At 43.2% G+C, this 17,020-nt stretch overlaps 1 protein-coding gene across 1 annotated transcript in view; it reads left to right on the top strand.

Moving 5' to 3' along the window:
* Positions 1-6,716: 6,716 nt before the first annotated feature.
* The window catches only part of tdh (L-threonine dehydrogenase), a 25,197-nt gene continuing 14,893 nt past the window's right edge, over positions 6,717-17,020 (top strand). The window contains exon 1 of the mRNA XM_029734421.1: positions 6,717-6,875. The gene's annotated coding sequence lies outside the window, so the exon portion shown is untranslated. The remainder of the gene's footprint in view (positions 6,876-17,020) is intronic.

The raw sequence follows: 17,020 nt of genomic DNA, 5'->3' as shown, positions 1-17,020 counted from the left end.
TGGGTCCGTCTCCTCTATACCACCTGGTAGTGTGGTGGATGGGACTACCAGCTCTCTGTAACCTAGAGGGCAACCAGTGGGTCCGTCTCCTCTATACCACCCACCTGGTAGTGTGGTGGATGGGACTACCAGCTCTCTGTAACCTAGAGGACAACCAGTGGGTCCATCTCCTCTATACCACCCACCTGGTAGTGTGGTGGATGGGACTACCAGCTCTCTGTAACCTGGAGGACAACCAGTGGGTCCGTCTCCTCTATACCACCCACCTGGTAGTTTGGTGGATGGGACTACCAGCTGTCTGTAACCTAGAGGACAACCAGTGGGTCCGTCTCCTCTGTACCACCTGGTAGTGTGGTGGATGGGACTACCAGCTCTCTGTAACCTAGAGGGCAACCAGTGGGTCCGTCTCCTCTATACCACCTGGTAGTGTGGTGGATGGGACTACCAGCTCTCTGTAACCTAGAGGGCAACCAGTGGGTCCGTCTCCTTTATACCATGTTTCTTGTAGGATGACAATGTCTGTATTTCCAATTTCTTTGATGAAGTCTGGGTTCCTGCTCTTTAGCCCAAAGGCAGATGACCTCAGGCCTTGGATATTCCAGGATGAGATAGTAAATGCTTTGTGTTCCATAGTGTCTAGTGTTGTTTTTGTGCCGTTTATTAGGCCCCGGGCCATCACAGTAGGTGTGAGCAGAGCATGTTGAGCATCTGATACATAGCCCTTAGGTCTCAGTATGGGGCTTGGGGGCGGGTGTAATAGTGGGGGTTGGGCCTGTCGCTCTGCTCGCGACCTGGGCATATGTCCTGCTGTCGTGTTGAGGATCTCTCTCTCTCTCTCTCTGTGTGTGTCTTTCTCTCATACATCATGTCCCTTAGCAGTACACTGCAGGTGCCCTGCACGCTTCAGAAGCCCTGGCTGTGTGGAAACCTGGCTGTAGTCCTAGCCCTCTTTTAGAAGCCCTGCTGTGTGGAAACCTGGCTGTAGTCCTGCTGTGTGGAAACCTGGCTGTAGTCCTGCTGTGTGGAAACCTGGCTGAAGCCCTGCTGTGTGGAAACCTGGCTGTAGTCCTGCTGTGTGGAAACCTGGCTGTAGTCCTGCTGTGTGGAAACCTGGCTGAAGCCCTGCTGTGTGGAAACCTGGCTGAAGCCCTGCTGTGTGGAAACCTGGCTGAAGCCCTGCTGTGTGGAAACCTGGCTGAAGCCCTGGCTGTGTGGAAACCTGGCTGTAGTCCTTCTGTGTGGAAACCTGGCTGAAGCCCTGCTGTGTGGAAACCTGGCTGAAGCCCTGCTGTGTGGAAACCTGGCTGTAGTCCTTCTGTGTGGAAACCTGGCTGTAGTCCTTCTGTGTGGAAACCTGGCTGAAGCCCTGCTGTGTGGAAACCTGGCTGAAGCCCTGCTGTGTGGAAACCTGGCTGTAGTCCTTCTGTGTGGAAACCTGGCTGTAGTCCTAGCCCTCTTTAGAAGCCCTGCTGTGTGGAAACTCCCCTTCATCATAGAATCTAGGGAATCTAACGGATGCCCTCAAATCAATACAGCTTATTCAACCATCCGACTAGTTTAAAACAGCTTATTCAACCATCCGACTAGTTTAATACAGCTTATTCAACCATCCGACTACTTTAAAACAGCTTATTCAACTAGTTTAATACAGCTTATTCAACCATTCAACTACTTCAATACAGCTTATTCAACCACCCGACTAGTTTAATACAACTTATTCAACCATCCAGCTAGTTCAATACAGCTTATTCAACCATCCAACTAGTTTAATACAGCTTATTCAACCGTTCAATACAGCTTATTCAACCATTCAACTAGTCTAATACAGCTTATTCAACCATTCAACTAGTCTAATACAGCTTATTCAACCATCCAACTAGTCTAATACAGCTTATTCAACCATTCAACACGTTTAAAACAGCTTGTCCAACTAGTTTAATACAGCTTATTAGACCATTCAACTAGTTTAATACAGCTTATTCAACCGTATTGCTCCCGAGTGGCGCAGCGGTCTAAGGCACTGCATCTCAGTGCTAGAGGCATCACTACAGACCCTGGTTCGATTCCGGGCTGTATCACAAACCGCCGTGATTGGGAGTCCCATAGGGCGGCGCACAATTGGCCCAGCGTCGTCAGGGGTTGGCCGCCATTGTAAATAAACCAGCTTATCCAGCTGGTTTAATACAGCTTATTAAACCACCCTACTAGTATAATACAGCTTATCCAACTAGTTTAATACAGCTTATTCAACCATTCAACTAGTTTAATACAGCTTATTCAACCATGCAACTAGTTTATAACTGCTTATTCAACCATGCAACTAGTTTAATACAGCTTATTCAACCACCAAACTAGTTGAATACAGCTTATTCAACCATTCAACTAGTTTAATACAGCTTATTCAACCATTCAACTAGTTTAATACAGCTTATTCAACCGTTCAACTAGTTTAATACAGCTTATTCAACCATCCGACTAGTTTAAAACAGCTTATCCAACACGTTTAATACAGATTATCTAACTATTTTAATACAGCTTATCCAACAAGTTTAATACAGCGTATTCAACCATCCAACTAGTTTAATACAGCTTATTCAACTAGTTTAATACAGCTTATTCCAACTAGTTTGTAATCAAAAATACCTGTTAAATTCCAGGTAACAGGGTCCAGGGGGCTCAATTTGGGACATAACCCAGAGTAACCTCCTTGAGGTCACTGAACTTTGTTTACTGTAAAAAGTGTGACGCTATAAATCACTGATTAACCTGTTGCTTTGGAGCGAGGGGCCTAAAGTAGTGCACTATGTAGGGAATAGGATGCCATAAGGTTCTGGTCTATAGTAGTGCACTATATAGGGAATAGGGGGCCATAGGGTTTTGGTCTGAAGTAGTGCACTATGTAGGGAATTGGATGCCATAAGGCTCTGGTCTAAAGTAGTGCACTATATAGGGAATAGGGGGCCATAGGGTTTTGGTCTGAAGTAGTGCACTATATAGGGAATAGGGTGCCATTTGGGCGCACACAGAGTGTTTACCGTTCTCTTGTCGCCCACTCTTCCTCTGTGTAGAAGGAGCAGGTGCTTGCCTGCCTAACTGGTACCTCTTATCTACAGGGTGGAGCTCTTGAAAGACTGAACTCTGGTCTAAAATAGTGCACTATATATAGGAATTAGGGGGCAATTTGGGATGCGCATAGTGTCTTGTTTCCTCATTCCCATACCCCTGATGACGGAAAAGGGGGTGTGCACATATCAACCAATCACAGGTCAGCTGAGTTATGAGCCTGCACTCTGGTTACTCGGGTCGCTCCGTGTGTCGGCCCTGCCTCTCCTCAGATACAAACAAACCTCAAAGTCAAAACCAAGGGTGTGGAAAAACCAACATGTTCACACTGTAAGTCTAGTCACATGATCTGTAGGCCTTAGTCACATGATCTGTAGGCCTTAGTCACATGATCTGTAGACCTTAGTCACATGATGTGTAGGCCTTAGTCACATGATCTGTAGGCCTTAGTCACATGATCTGTAGGCCTTAGTCGCATGATCTGTAGGCCTTAGTCACATGATCTGTAGGCCTTAGTCACATGATCTGTAGGCCTTAGTCACATGATCTGTAGGCCTTAGTCACATGATCTGTAGGCCTTAGTCACATGATCTGTAGACCTTAGTCACATGATCTGTAGGCCTTAGTCACATGATCTGTAGGCCTTAGTCACATGATCTGCAGGCCTTAGTCACATGATCTGTAGGCCTTAGTCACATGATCTGCAGGCCTTAGTCACATGATCTGCAGGCCTTAGTCACATGATCTGCAGGCCTTAGTCACATGATCTCTAGGCCTAATTCCCTAGAGTATTAACATAATATAAAATCCCCATCCAGAATCTGTCTGTTTTAAACTAAAGATAAATATTTTTTTGTATGGGCTGCGTCTCAATCCGCCCGCATCCGCCTATGGCTGCATTCCAAACACGTTATTAAAGACACACTCTCTCGACTTCAGCCCTCAAATAAAGTGGACACTTCTGACGATGTAGCATGAGTTAACACTTGCAGGGCGAGGGAGGAATGAATGAATTTTAAACGAACCGAACTTTGCCTGGAAATGTGTAATTTGTTTGTCCCACGGCAATGCATCAGCACACATCGAATACTAAGCCATCTGATGATATCAGGTAAATTGAAAATTATAATGTATAAGTGTGATGTCAGGGAAAGTTATATGTTAGCTATTGTTTCCAAAAGCTAATCAAACAAAAAAACATGAATTACTTTTAAGAGAGGTGTTTGTGCCGTCATGTGCATTAGTAGCACAATTTCTAACTTATTTTTACATTCATTTTTACTTATAATTGTAAATTGATGCCATATTAATGTTAGTTTTAAGTTCTGGTAAAATGATCTTTGTGATGTACAATCATCCCGAATTGAATTATGGGATGTTTCAGGCCCTGGACTGAACAGAGTTCGATCACTAAAACACTCGATCACAAACGAAGGCTGAGGGACTTAGCGTTTATCAACTTTCCTTGCTTGGCTAATTGTTTGGACGGACAGCAAAGATGGCCCCGCTGTGATTCCCCCAAGGGCATAAGGTGAGAGGGTAAGTGGACATGTGTCTCCTGATGTGTTTGGAATGCAGCCCCCCCCTGTCTGTGATGGAAAGTGGTAGAGCTACAGTGGTGTTTGTCAGACCAGGTGACGAAGAACCCAAAATCGGTCTTCTCATGTCTGTAGCGTCACGAATACGATGGTGTTCTTCGAAAGTATTATGTATGTGACTATATGAGAAGTGTATTATAATAATAAGGGTCACGTGTATTGTATGTATTAATGCTGAGTGTGTAATGTACAGTGTCTATTTTCTATACAGCAGTACCTGTATCTAAGACAGTTTCCCCCCCTTTGGGACATTTCCTATGTATCATTTACTAAATCATAATAAACATTGGAGAAAGAAAAAAAACTATGTTACGCCTGTATTTTGTACCAATTGACAGCAACACAAATGTATTTTCAGTGAACTGTTGCTTTATTACAATGTTATGGGATTGTCAAATATATATATATAATTAAGATACTTGTCAGAACATTTCTCTGGTAACAGCGTTATATTCCGTATTTTGCTGCTCCGTACTCCCACGAGGTCAGTTGCCAAATACCAGCTCTGAGGTCATACATTACACAGTATACCGGAATAACGTTTCTTACCCCAATTACGGAAATCACTGATTTTTTTTTGCGCAAATAGACTGTACCAGCAATTTGTCTTCCAGACATTAGAGGGGAAGTTTTGTCTCCTCTCCCTCATGTCCCTTCACACACAATAGTGATGCGCGGCTTGACTCGCAGTCCAGACGGGTTTAATACTGTGTGGCTGAAGGGCGGGCAGGTTGAATAAAGAGAAACAATACCTTAAATCCAGAAATGTATCATTCTTGTGTAATTTATATCTATAGGCTACATTGAGGTTTTTCTTTCATTATTTGCGGCTCTCTGGTTTAAGTGCATAAGCCTAAACGTTAGGGTTTAACTGTGATCGCGTCAAATAGCCAACACAGCCAACTGCCAAATGATGCTTTTGGGATCAGCAGTGCCGGCTATGTTGTGTGGTGATTGTGAGGCGCTACACAAATTCAACAGTCACAAGATGGGACTTTAAAATAGGCCTATGGCAGGTCAAGGGAACTGTAGCCTGCTGTTCAGATGGGTTAAATGGAAAGTGAAATCTGGACACTGACTAGGTTTATAACTTCTTACATAACCTCGGAAATTATCATCCGCAACTAAATCAGGCAACAACAACAAAAAATCCTGCACCCCCTGTCAAAAAAATCCTTCTGCTGTCTTTGACTGTAGCCTATAGTACATTTTCTATATTTACGGGTTAGGTAAATATACAGTCTTTGACTGTAGCCTATAGTGCATTTTCTATATTTACGGGTTAGGTAAATATACAGTCTTTGACTGTAGCCTATAGTACATTTTCTATATTTACGGGTTAGGTAAATATACAGTCTTTGACTGTAGCCTATAGTACATTTTCTATATTTACGGGTTAGGTAAATATACAGTCTTTGACTGTAGCCTATAGTACATTTTCTATATTTACGGGTTAGGTTTGAGTGGGGCATCAGATTTTCACATGTAGTCGTTGAGTTGGTGTTGAGTTGGTGTTGAGTTGGTGTTGGTGTTGAGTTGGTGTTGGTGTTGAGTTGGTGTTGAGTTGGTGTTGAGTTGGTGTTGGTGTTGAGTTGGTGTTGGTGTTGAGTTGGTGTTGAGTTGGTGTTGGTGTTGAGTTGGTGTTGGTGTTGAGTTGGTGTTGAGTTGGTGTTGAGTTGGTGTTGGTGTTGAGTTGGTGTTGGTGTTGGTGTTAGTGTTGAGTTGGTGTTGGTGTTGAGTTGGTGTTGAGTTGGTGTTGGTGTTGGTGTTGAGTTGGTGTTGAGTTGGTGTTGGTGTTGAGTTGGTGTTGGTGTTGAGTTGGTGTTGGTATTGAGTTGGTGTTGGTGTTGAGTTGGTGTTGGTGTTGAGTTGGTGTTGGTGTTGAGTTGGTGTGCTGGCTCAGTCAATATCCCGACAGAACACGCCAGTCACTGCGCTGACGTCATGTGGGTGTGCTCTCAGCGCCGGACCGGGGACCGCACCTCCGAGGCTCCGCCAATCCGAGAGGAAACCGGCTTCTCTTGAACCCAGATGGCTTCTGCTGATATATAACGCCTGGGGCTGACAGATCATTTATGAAAGCTTATGAGCGTCGTGTAGCTTGTCTAGCTGACAGCGAATAGGACGGACCAGCTTGAGGAAAAGCATACCTAACCAAGGTGCAAAGAAACAAGGGACACTTCCAATTGTATAAAGATCCACACTATTCATCTGGTGAGTAATTATTCATTTTAATGTATTAAGTTAAAGCAGATATGTTGTGTAAACTGAATTGGGATTTTTTTTTCAAATTATATGGGATAACATTGAGTTTTTTTTTTATACTGACGCAAATTAGGACTTTAATTTTAAGGACGTAATATAAATAACTATATTATAGAGATTGTCGCTCATTGTTATTTTTTCTCGAAATCAGCAATCTAGTAGAATTAAAACAACTCGATCGATTCAACCTAACCTTCGCGCTATTTTTTTTAAAATCCTAAGCAAATAAGACAACACAGAGAAAAAGATATATCACAACTTCTTGAAATTAAACCAATGTGGTTTATAGCATTTCCGTTACGTGGCCAACACCCGGCCTTTTGTTCGGTGTAGGCTTTTTCCAATCAGTCCCAGGACACCGGTCATATGAACCAGGGTGAGCAGTAGGACCAAACCCCCGGCAGATGGCGATATTGAGTCGTTTCATCATACCGTCCAAAGGGAATACATGCAGCCGGCTATACGTTTATCCCCCATGGACCAATCCCTTAAATAAAACATTCTCCATTCAACTGCAAAGGGCATCAATTTCCTCAACTCGATTTAATGGCGAGAAGGCGGGAAAGTGACTAGCATTACCTACTCTAGGATGGTGGTGGTAAACGGTGTTTCATGAACAAAGTACACATTTTCCCAGGTTTTTGTTGTTGTTGTTACCTTCTCTCTATTAAATAGAGTTAAGGAGGAAATTGAAGCATTTGCAGCTTGTATAGCCGCCTGCATGCATTCCATTTGGACAGTAAGATGAAACCACTCAATATTGCATATCAATATGTTATGTGTACATATCTACCTCAACGACCTCGTACTCCTACACATCGACTCGGTACCGCTACCCTGTGTATATAGCCTGGTACCCTGTGTATATAGCCTAGTTATCATTACTCAGTACTGGTACCCTGTGTATATAGCCTGGTACCCTGTGTATATAGCCTAGTTATCATTACTCAGTACTGGTACCCTGTGTATATAACCTAGGTATCATTACTCAGTACTGGTACCCTGTGTATATAACCTAGTTATCATTACTCAGTAATGGTACCCTGTGTATATAGCCTGGTAGCCAGTGTATATAGCCTGGTACCCTGTGTATATAGCCTGGTACCCTGTGTATATAGCCTAGTAGCCAGTGTATAGAGCCTAGTTATCATTGCTCAGTACTCGTACCCTGTGTATATAGCCTGGTACCCTGTGTATATAGCCTAGTTATCATTACTCAGTACTGGTACCCTGTGTATATAGCCTGGTACCCTGTGTATAGAGCCTGGTACCCTGTGTATATAACCTAGTTATCATTACTCAGTACTGGTAGCCAGTGTATATAGCCTAGTTATCATTACTCAGTACTGGTACCCTGTGTATATAGCCTAGTTATCATTACTCAGTACTGGTACCCTGTGTATATAGCCTGGTACCCTGTGTATATAGCCTGGTACCCTGTGTATATAGCCTAGTTATCATTACTCAGTACTGGTAGCCAGTGTATATAGCCTAGTTATCATGACTCAGTACTGGTACCCAGTGTATATAGCCTAGTTATCATTACTCAGTACTGGTACCCTGTGTATATAGCCTAGTTATCATTACTCAGTACTGGTACCCTGTGTATATAGCCTAGTTATCATTACTCAGTACTGGTACCCTGTGTATATAGCCTGATACCCTGTGTATATAACCTAGTTATCATTACCCAGTACTGGTACCCTGTGTATATAGCCTAGTTATCATTACTCAGTACTGGTACCCTGTGTATATAGCCTGGTACCCTGTGTATATAGCCTGGTACCCTGTGTATATAGCCACGTTATCATTACTCAGTACTGGTACCCTGTGTATATAGCCTGGTACCCTGTGTATATAGCCTAGTTATCATTACTCAGTACTGGTACCCTGTGTATATAGCCTAGTTATCATTACTCAGTACTGGTACCCTGTGTATATAGCCTGGTACCCTGTGTATATAGCCTGGCACCCTGTGTATATAGCCTGGTAGCCTGTGTATATAGCCTGGTACCCTGTGTATATAGCCTGGTACCCTGTGTATATAGCCTGGTACCCTGTGTATATAGCCTGGTACCCTGTGTATATAGCCTGGTACCCTGTGGATATAGCCTGGTACCCTGTGGATATAGCCTAGTTATCATTACTCAGTACTGGTACCCTGTGTATATAGCCTGGTACCCTGTGTATATAGCCTGGTACCCTGTGTATAGAGCCTGGTAGCCAGTGTATATAGCCTGGTAGCCAGTGTATAGAGCCTGGTACCCTGTGTATATAGCCTAGTACCCTGTGTATATAGCCTGGTAGCCTGTGTATATAGCCTGGTACCCTGTGTATATAGCCTGGTAGCCTGTGTATATAGCCTGGTACCCTGTGTATATAGCCTGGTACCTTGTGTATATAGCCTGGTACCCTGTGTATATAGCCTGGTAGCCAGTGTATAGAGCCTGGTACCCTGTCTATATAGCCTGGTACCTTGTGTATATAGCCTGGTACCCTGTGTATATAGCCTGGTAGCCAGTTCATAGAGCCTGGTACCCTGTGTATATAGCCTGGTACCCTGTGTATATAGCCTGGTAGCCTGTGTATATAGCCTGGTACCCTGTGTATATAGCCTGGTACCCTGTGTATATAGCCTGGTAGCCAGTGTATAGAGCCTGGTACCCTCTGTATATAGCCTGGTACCCTGTGTATATAGCCTGGTACCTTGTGTATATAGCCTGGTAGCCAGTGTATAGAGCCTAGTTATCATTACTCAGTACTGGTACCCTGTGTATATAGCCTGGTAGCCTGTGTATATAGCCTGGTACCCTGTGTATATAGCCTGGTACCCTGTGTATGTAGCCTGGTACCCTGTGTATATAGCCTGGTAGCCTGTGTATATAGCCTGGTACCCTGTGTATATAGCCTGGTAGCCTGTGTATATAGCCTGGTACCCTGTGTATATAGCCTGGTACCCTGTGTATATAGCCTGGTAACCAGTGTATATAGCCTGGTACCCTGTGTATATAGCCTAGTTATCATTACTCATTACTGGTACCCTGTGTATATAGCCTGGTAGCCTGTGTATATAGCCTGGTACCCTGTGTATATAGCCTGGTACCCTGTGTATATAGCCTGGTACCCTGTGTATATAGCCTGGTAGCCTGTGTATATAGCCTGGTACCCTGTGTATATAGCCTGGTAGCCAGTGTATATAGCCTGGTAGCCAGTGTATATAGCCTGGTACCCTGTGTATATAGCCTGGTAGCCTGTGTATATAGCCTGGTAGCCAGTGTATATAGCCTGGTAGCCAGTGTATAGAGCCTGGTACCCTGTTTATATAGCCTGGTAGCCTGTGTATATAGCCTGGTACCCTGTGTATATAGCCTGGTACCCTGTGTATATAGCCTGGTAGCCTGTGTATATAGCCTGGTACCCTGTGTATATAGCCTGGTAGCCAGTGTATATAGCCTGGTACCCTGTGTATATAGCCTGGTAGCCTGTGTATATAGCCTGGTACCCTGTATATATAACCTGGTAGCCAGTGTATATAGCCTGGTACCCTGTGTATATAGCCTGGAACCCTGTGTATATAGCCTGGTAGCCAGTGTATATAGCCTGGTACCCAGTGTATATAGCCTTGTACCCTGTGTATATAGCCTAGTAGCCAGTGTATAGAGCCTAGTTATCATTACTCAGTACTGGTATCCTGTGTATATAGCCTGGTAGCCAGTGTATATAGCCTAGTTATCATTACTCAGTACTGGTATCCTGTGTATATAGCCTGGTAGCCAGTGTATATAGCCTAGTTATCATTACTCATTGTGTATTTATTATTACGTGTTTTACTTTTCTATTATTATTTCTATATTTTCTTTCTCTCTGCGTGGTTGGGGAAGGACCCGTAACTAAGCATTTCGCTGCTAGTCTACAGCTGTTGTTTACGTAGCATGTGACAAATAAAATTTGATTTGAAACTCACGATCTTTGGAAACGTAACGGCACCAGGGCCAGGTGTAACCTTGGCAACCTTGGTAAAGTAAGAGACAGAAATGAAACACATTCTTCCGTGTTCTAGAAGCTATAGCCAACACATCCTTCTGTGTTCTAGAAGCTATAGCCAACACATCCTTCTGTGTTCTAGAAGCTATAGCCAACACATTCTTCTGTGTTCTAGAAGCTATAGCCAACACATTCTTCCGTGTTCTAGAAGCTATAACCAACACATCCTTCTGTGTTCTAGAAGCTATAGCCAACACATCCTTCTGTGTTCTAGAAGCTATAACCAACACATCCTTCTGTGTTCTAGAAGCTATAGCCAACACATCCTTCTGTGTTCTAGAAGCTATAGCCAACACATCCTTCTGTGTTCTAGAAGCTATAGCCAACACATCCTTCTGTGTTCTAGAAGCTATAGCCACAGTGATTCTAAACAACAACAACAACAAAAAGCATTGGCTGGGATGAGCCTTAGCCTACAGGAATGCTGTGTTTAAATATAGTTGAAGTCAGGAAGTTTACATACACCTTAGCCAAATACATTTAAAGTTTTTCAGTTTTTCACAATTCCTGACATTTAATCCTAGTAAAAAAATTCCCTGTCTTAGATCAGTTAGGATCACCACTTTATTTTAAGAATGTGGAATGTCATAATAATAGTAGAGAGAATGATTGATTTTTTTCTTTCATCACATTCCCTGTGCGTCAGAAGTTTACATACACTCAATTAGTATTTGGTAGCATTGCCTTTTAATTGTTTAACTTGGGTCAAACATTTCAGGTAGCCTTCCACAAGCTTCCCACAATAAATTGGGTGAATTCTGGCCCATTCCTCCTGACAGAGCTGGTGTAACTGAGTCAGGTTTGTAGGCCTTTCCACACTTTTTCAGTTCTGCCCACAACTTTTCTATAGGACTGAGATCAGGGCTTTGTGATGGCCACTCCAATACATTGACTTTATTGTCCTTAAGCCATTTTGCCACAACTTTGGAATTATGCTTGGGGTCATTGTCCATTTGAAAGACCCATTTGCGACCAAGCTTTAACTTCCTGGCTGATGTCTTGAGATGTTTCTTCAATATATCCACATAATTGTCCTACCTCATGATGCCATCTATTTTGTTAAGTGCACCAGTCCCTCCTGCAGCAAAGCACCCCCACAACATGATGCTGCCACCCCCGTGCTTCACGGTTGGGATGGTGTTCTTCGGGTTGCAAGCCTCCCCTTTTTCCTCCAAACATAACAATGGTCATTATGGCCAAACAGTTCTATTTTTGTTTCATCAGACCAGAGGACATTTCTCCAAAATGTACGATCTTCGTCCCCATGTGCAGTTGCAAACCGTAGTCTGGCTTTTTTATGGCGGTTTTGGTGCAGTGGCTTCTTCCTTGCTGAGCGGCCTTTCAGGTTATGTCGATATAGGACTCGTTTTACTGTGGATATAGATACTTTTGTACCTGTTGCCTCCAGCATCTTCACAAGGTCCTTTGCTGTTGTTCTGGGATTGATTTGCACTTTTAGCACCAAAGTACGTTCATCTCTAGGAGACCGAATGCATCTCCTTCCTGAGCGGTATGACGGCTGCGTGGTCCCATGGTGTTTATACTTGCATACTATTGTTGTACAGATGAATGTGTTACCTTCAGGCGTTTGGAAATTGCTCCCAAGGATGAACCAGACTTGTAGAGGTCTACAATTTGTTTCTGAGGTCTTGGCTGATTTCTTTTGATTTTCCCATGATGTCAAGCAAAGAGGCACTGAGTTTGAAGGTAGGCCTTGAAATACATCCACAGGTACACCTCCAATTGACTCAAATGATGTCAATTAGCCTACCAGAAGCTTCTAAATCCATGACATTATTTTCTGGAACTTTCCAAGCTATTTAAAAGGCACAGTCAACTTAGTGTATGTAAACTTCTGACCCACTGGAATTTTGATACAGTGAATTATAAGTGAAATAATCTGTCTGTAAACAATTGTTGGAAAAATGACTTGTGTCATGCACAAAGTAGATGTTCTACTTGGCTGGGCTGAGCCCAGTCCAAAGCCAGTCCTTGGCTGGGTTGGGCCTTAGGCTACAGGAATGCTGTGTTTACATAGCCAGTCCTTGGCTGGGTTGGGCCTTAGCCTATCGGAATGCTGTGTTTATGTAGCCAGTCCTTGGCTGGGTTGGGCCTTAGCCTATCGGAATGCTGTGTTTACGTAGCCAGTCCTTGGCTGGGTTGGGCCTTAGCCTATCGGAATGCTGTGTTTATGTAGCCAGTCCTTGGCTCAACATGTTCTCAGGGCATTTCGTATTATTCTGTACGTAAACCTTTAGTATACGTTACGTTTTGTATGGTAGGACTATGTATTAATTTGTAAATGTCTGTCATCCTTTCCGGATGATATGCTACGAATTTCCAGTTCGTAAAATACGTTACAAATTGCAATTTGTACAGTATGTTTACGAATTTTCTAAATGTACAAATGGTACGCATTTGCAAAACGTATAATTTGTTACGAATTCCAATTTTTTGTGGCTAATGTTAGATAGATGGCTTAAGCTAACGTTAGCTAGCACTAGGGGTTAATGTTAGGGTTTAGGTTAGGGGAAGCCGACATGGTAAGTAGTTAAATAGCTAAAATGCTAAAAGTTGTCCGTGATGAGATTTGAACACACAACCTTTAGGGAATGCTAGATGTTTCTCATTGTGTCAGGCTCAACAGATGGAGATGGATGAGGGCGCTAATTTGCCTGAAAGAGATAATTCGTTCAGTGAGTAAAATGAGTATCAAGGACAAATTTATTATGTTGCACTTGCAACTGTAGGGAAAATGAGGCCAATCACTACATGGCTATATGTTTGAATATTCTTGGCAGACGTAGACCAAATGAACAGTGTTTATTGAATTAGACAAATTAGACTAGGCCTACTTGGATAGAGTTAGATACATTACAAAGCAACTGGCAGTTATTATTGGATCTGCCGTGGGTCTATCTGACTGAGTTAGTCCTATGTGTAACGGTTTGACCTACAGGGTATCTCATCTATGGAAAGATGAGACTCACGAACACGATGGCGTTCTCCGTTTTGCTCTAAGATCCCCACAAGCGTCTGAAGTCAGTACAGCCGATCTGTACAACTTCTGTCTGTAGCGTCCAAACATTTTGGGCTACTTAATATGACCCTATCTGTGCAAAGGTGAGACTCTCAGGAACACATACATGTCAGTTGTTTTGCTCTAGGAGCAACAACGGCTCAGCCGCGAAGTGGTAGGCCACACAAGCTCACAGAACAGGACTGCTGAGTGCTGAAGCGCGTAGCGCATACAAATTGTCTGTCCTCTGTTGCAACACTCACTACCGAGTTCTGAACTGCCTCTAGAAGCAACGTCGGCACAAGAACTAGTCAAAGGGAGCTTCATGGGTTTCCATGGTCGAGCAGCCGTACACAAGCCTAAGATCACCATGCGCAATGCCAAGAGTCGACTGGAGCGGTGTAAAGCTCACCGCCATTGGACTCTGGAGCAGTGGAAACGCTTTCTCTGGAGTGATGAATCACGCTTCACCATCTGGCAGTCTGACGGACGAATCTGGGTTTGGCGGATGCCAGGAGAACGCTACCTGCCCCAATTCATAGTGCCAACTGTAAAGTTTGGTGGAGGAATAATGGTCTGGGTCTGTTTTTCATGGTTCGGGCTAGGCCACTTAGTTCCAGTGAAGGGAATTCTTAACAATTCAGGTTACAATTCTGTGATTTCCAACTTTGTGGCAACAGTTTGGGGAAGGCCCTTTCCTGTTTCAGCACGACAATGCCCCCGTGCACAGAGCGAGGTCAAGAGTTTCAAGTTCCTTGCTGTCTACATCACCAACAAAGTATCATGGTCCAAACACACCAAGACAGTTGTGAAGATGGCACGACAACACCTTTTCCCCTACAGGAGACTGAAAAAATTTGTCATGGGTCCCCAGATCCTCAAAACGTTCTACAGCTGCACCATCGAGAGTATCCTGATCGGTTGCGTCACCGCCTGGTATGGCAACTGTTCGGCATCTGACCGTAAGGCGCTACAGAGGGTAGTGCGTACGGCCCAGTACATCACTGGGGCCAAGCTTCCTGCCATCCAGGACCTCTATACTCGGGTGGCCGAGTTACAGTTTTGACTTAAATCTAGTTAAATCTATGGCAAGACCTGAAAATGGCTGTCTACCAATTTGACAGAGTTCGAAGAATTTAGAATAGGATATTGTGCAAATGTTGCACAATCCAGGTGTGGAAATCTCTTACACTTACCCCAAAATACTCAATTGCAGCCAAAGCTGCTTCTACAAAGTATTGACACAGGACTCTAAATACTTATGTAAATAAGATATTTCTTTGTCTCATATTCAATTAATTTGCCATAAAAATGTTTTTATTTTAAAACATGTTTTTCATTCTCGGTATTGTGTGTACATGGGTGAGAAAAAAATTCAATTTAATCAATTTTGAATTCAGGTTGTAACACAACACAATGTGAAATAAGTAAAGAGGTATGATTACTGAAGATGCTGCATGTAGCTTCCTGAATCAGAGGGTGGCTTTGTCCCTAATGGCCCATAGTGTCACGTCCTGACCAGTAATAGGGGTTATTTGTTATTATAGTTTGGTCAGGACGTGGCAGGGGGTGTTTGTTTTATGTGGTTTGGGGTTTGTTAGTCTATGTTCTATGTTAGTATTTTTCTATGTTCTATCTAGTCTATTGTAGTTCTTTTGTTTAGTTTATTGGGGTTGGACCTTCAATTGGAGGCAGCTGGTTATCGTTGCCTCTGATTGAAGGTCCTATAATTAGGAGTTTGTTTGTCATGGGATTTTGTGGGAGATTGTGCTTGTTTAGCTGTGTGCCCGACAAGACTGTTTGTGTTGTATATGTGTTTTTCCTTCTTCACCTAAATAAAACGAAGATGAGTATATATTTTCCCGCTGCGTCTTGGTCCTCTACACCCTACGACACATAGGACTCTGGTCTATAGTAGTGCACTATATAGGGAATAGGGCTCCGGTCTATAGTAGTGCACTATATAGGGAATAGGGCTCTGGTCTATAGTAGTGCACTATATAGGGAATAGGGCTCTGGTCTACAGTAGTGCACTATATAGGGAATAGGGCTCTGGTCTATAGTAGTGCACTATATAGGGAATAGGGCTCTGGTCTATAGTAGTGCACTATAGAGGGAATAGGGCTCTGGTCTATAGTAGTGCACTATATAGGGAATAGGGCTCTGGTCTATAGTAGTACCACTATATAGGGAATAGGGCTCTGGTCTATAGTAGTACCACTATATAGGGAATAGGGCTCTGGTCTATAGTAGTACCACTATATAGGGAATAGGGCTCTGGTCTATAGTAGTGCACTATATAGGGAATAGGGCTCTGGTCTAAAGTAGTGCACTACATAGGGAATAGGGCTCTGGTCTATAGTAGTGCACTATATAGGGAATAGGGCTCTGGTCTATAGTAGTGCACTATATAGGGAATAGCAGGGTGCCATTTGGGACAAAAACTGTGGCTTAACTAAATTGTGCCACGTCTGCTGAGCAAGCACAGCGCACGCTTTCTCATTCCAATCCCGATAGAGGTCATTTTCTTTCCACATATCTCTTTCACGGTTTGGTGTGAGTCCCCGGGTACGTCCAGTGTTGATTTTGGCACAGCGAACTCACATTGCTTTAGTACAGTGTGTCTCTGTCATGAGTCGCAGCACTGCTGCTGACGAATTGGCATTTGGCCGTCCAAGTATGACAACATGTCCTGTACCTAGACGTAGTCAATCTGGCAGGACCAAACCTTGTAGTGAACAAAATGAAATGGAATTTCTCAAATTGTTAAAGGATTTTATGACAGACATTCGTCTAGTGTAAAGTATTCTGATTTCTTGTGTCCTTTCTGCTACCTCCACTTCTGTTTACATTTTTTTTTATTTAACTTTTATTTATTCAGCCCAATACTTTATTTATTCAGCCCAATACTTTATTTATTCAGCCCAATACTTTATTTATTCAGCCCAATACTTTATTTATTCAGCCCAATACTTTATTTATTCAGCCCAATACTTTATTTATTCAGCCCAATACTTTATTTATTCAGCCC

This window comes from Salmo trutta, chromosome 35 (assembly GCF_901001165.1).
Source record: "Salmo trutta chromosome 35, fSalTru1.1, whole genome shotgun sequence".
Classification (NCBI taxonomy): Eukaryota; Metazoa; Chordata; class Actinopteri; order Salmoniformes; family Salmonidae; genus Salmo; species Salmo trutta.
Note: the sequence above shows the minus strand (reverse complement) of the source record. Positions and strands in the feature narration are given on the sequence as shown.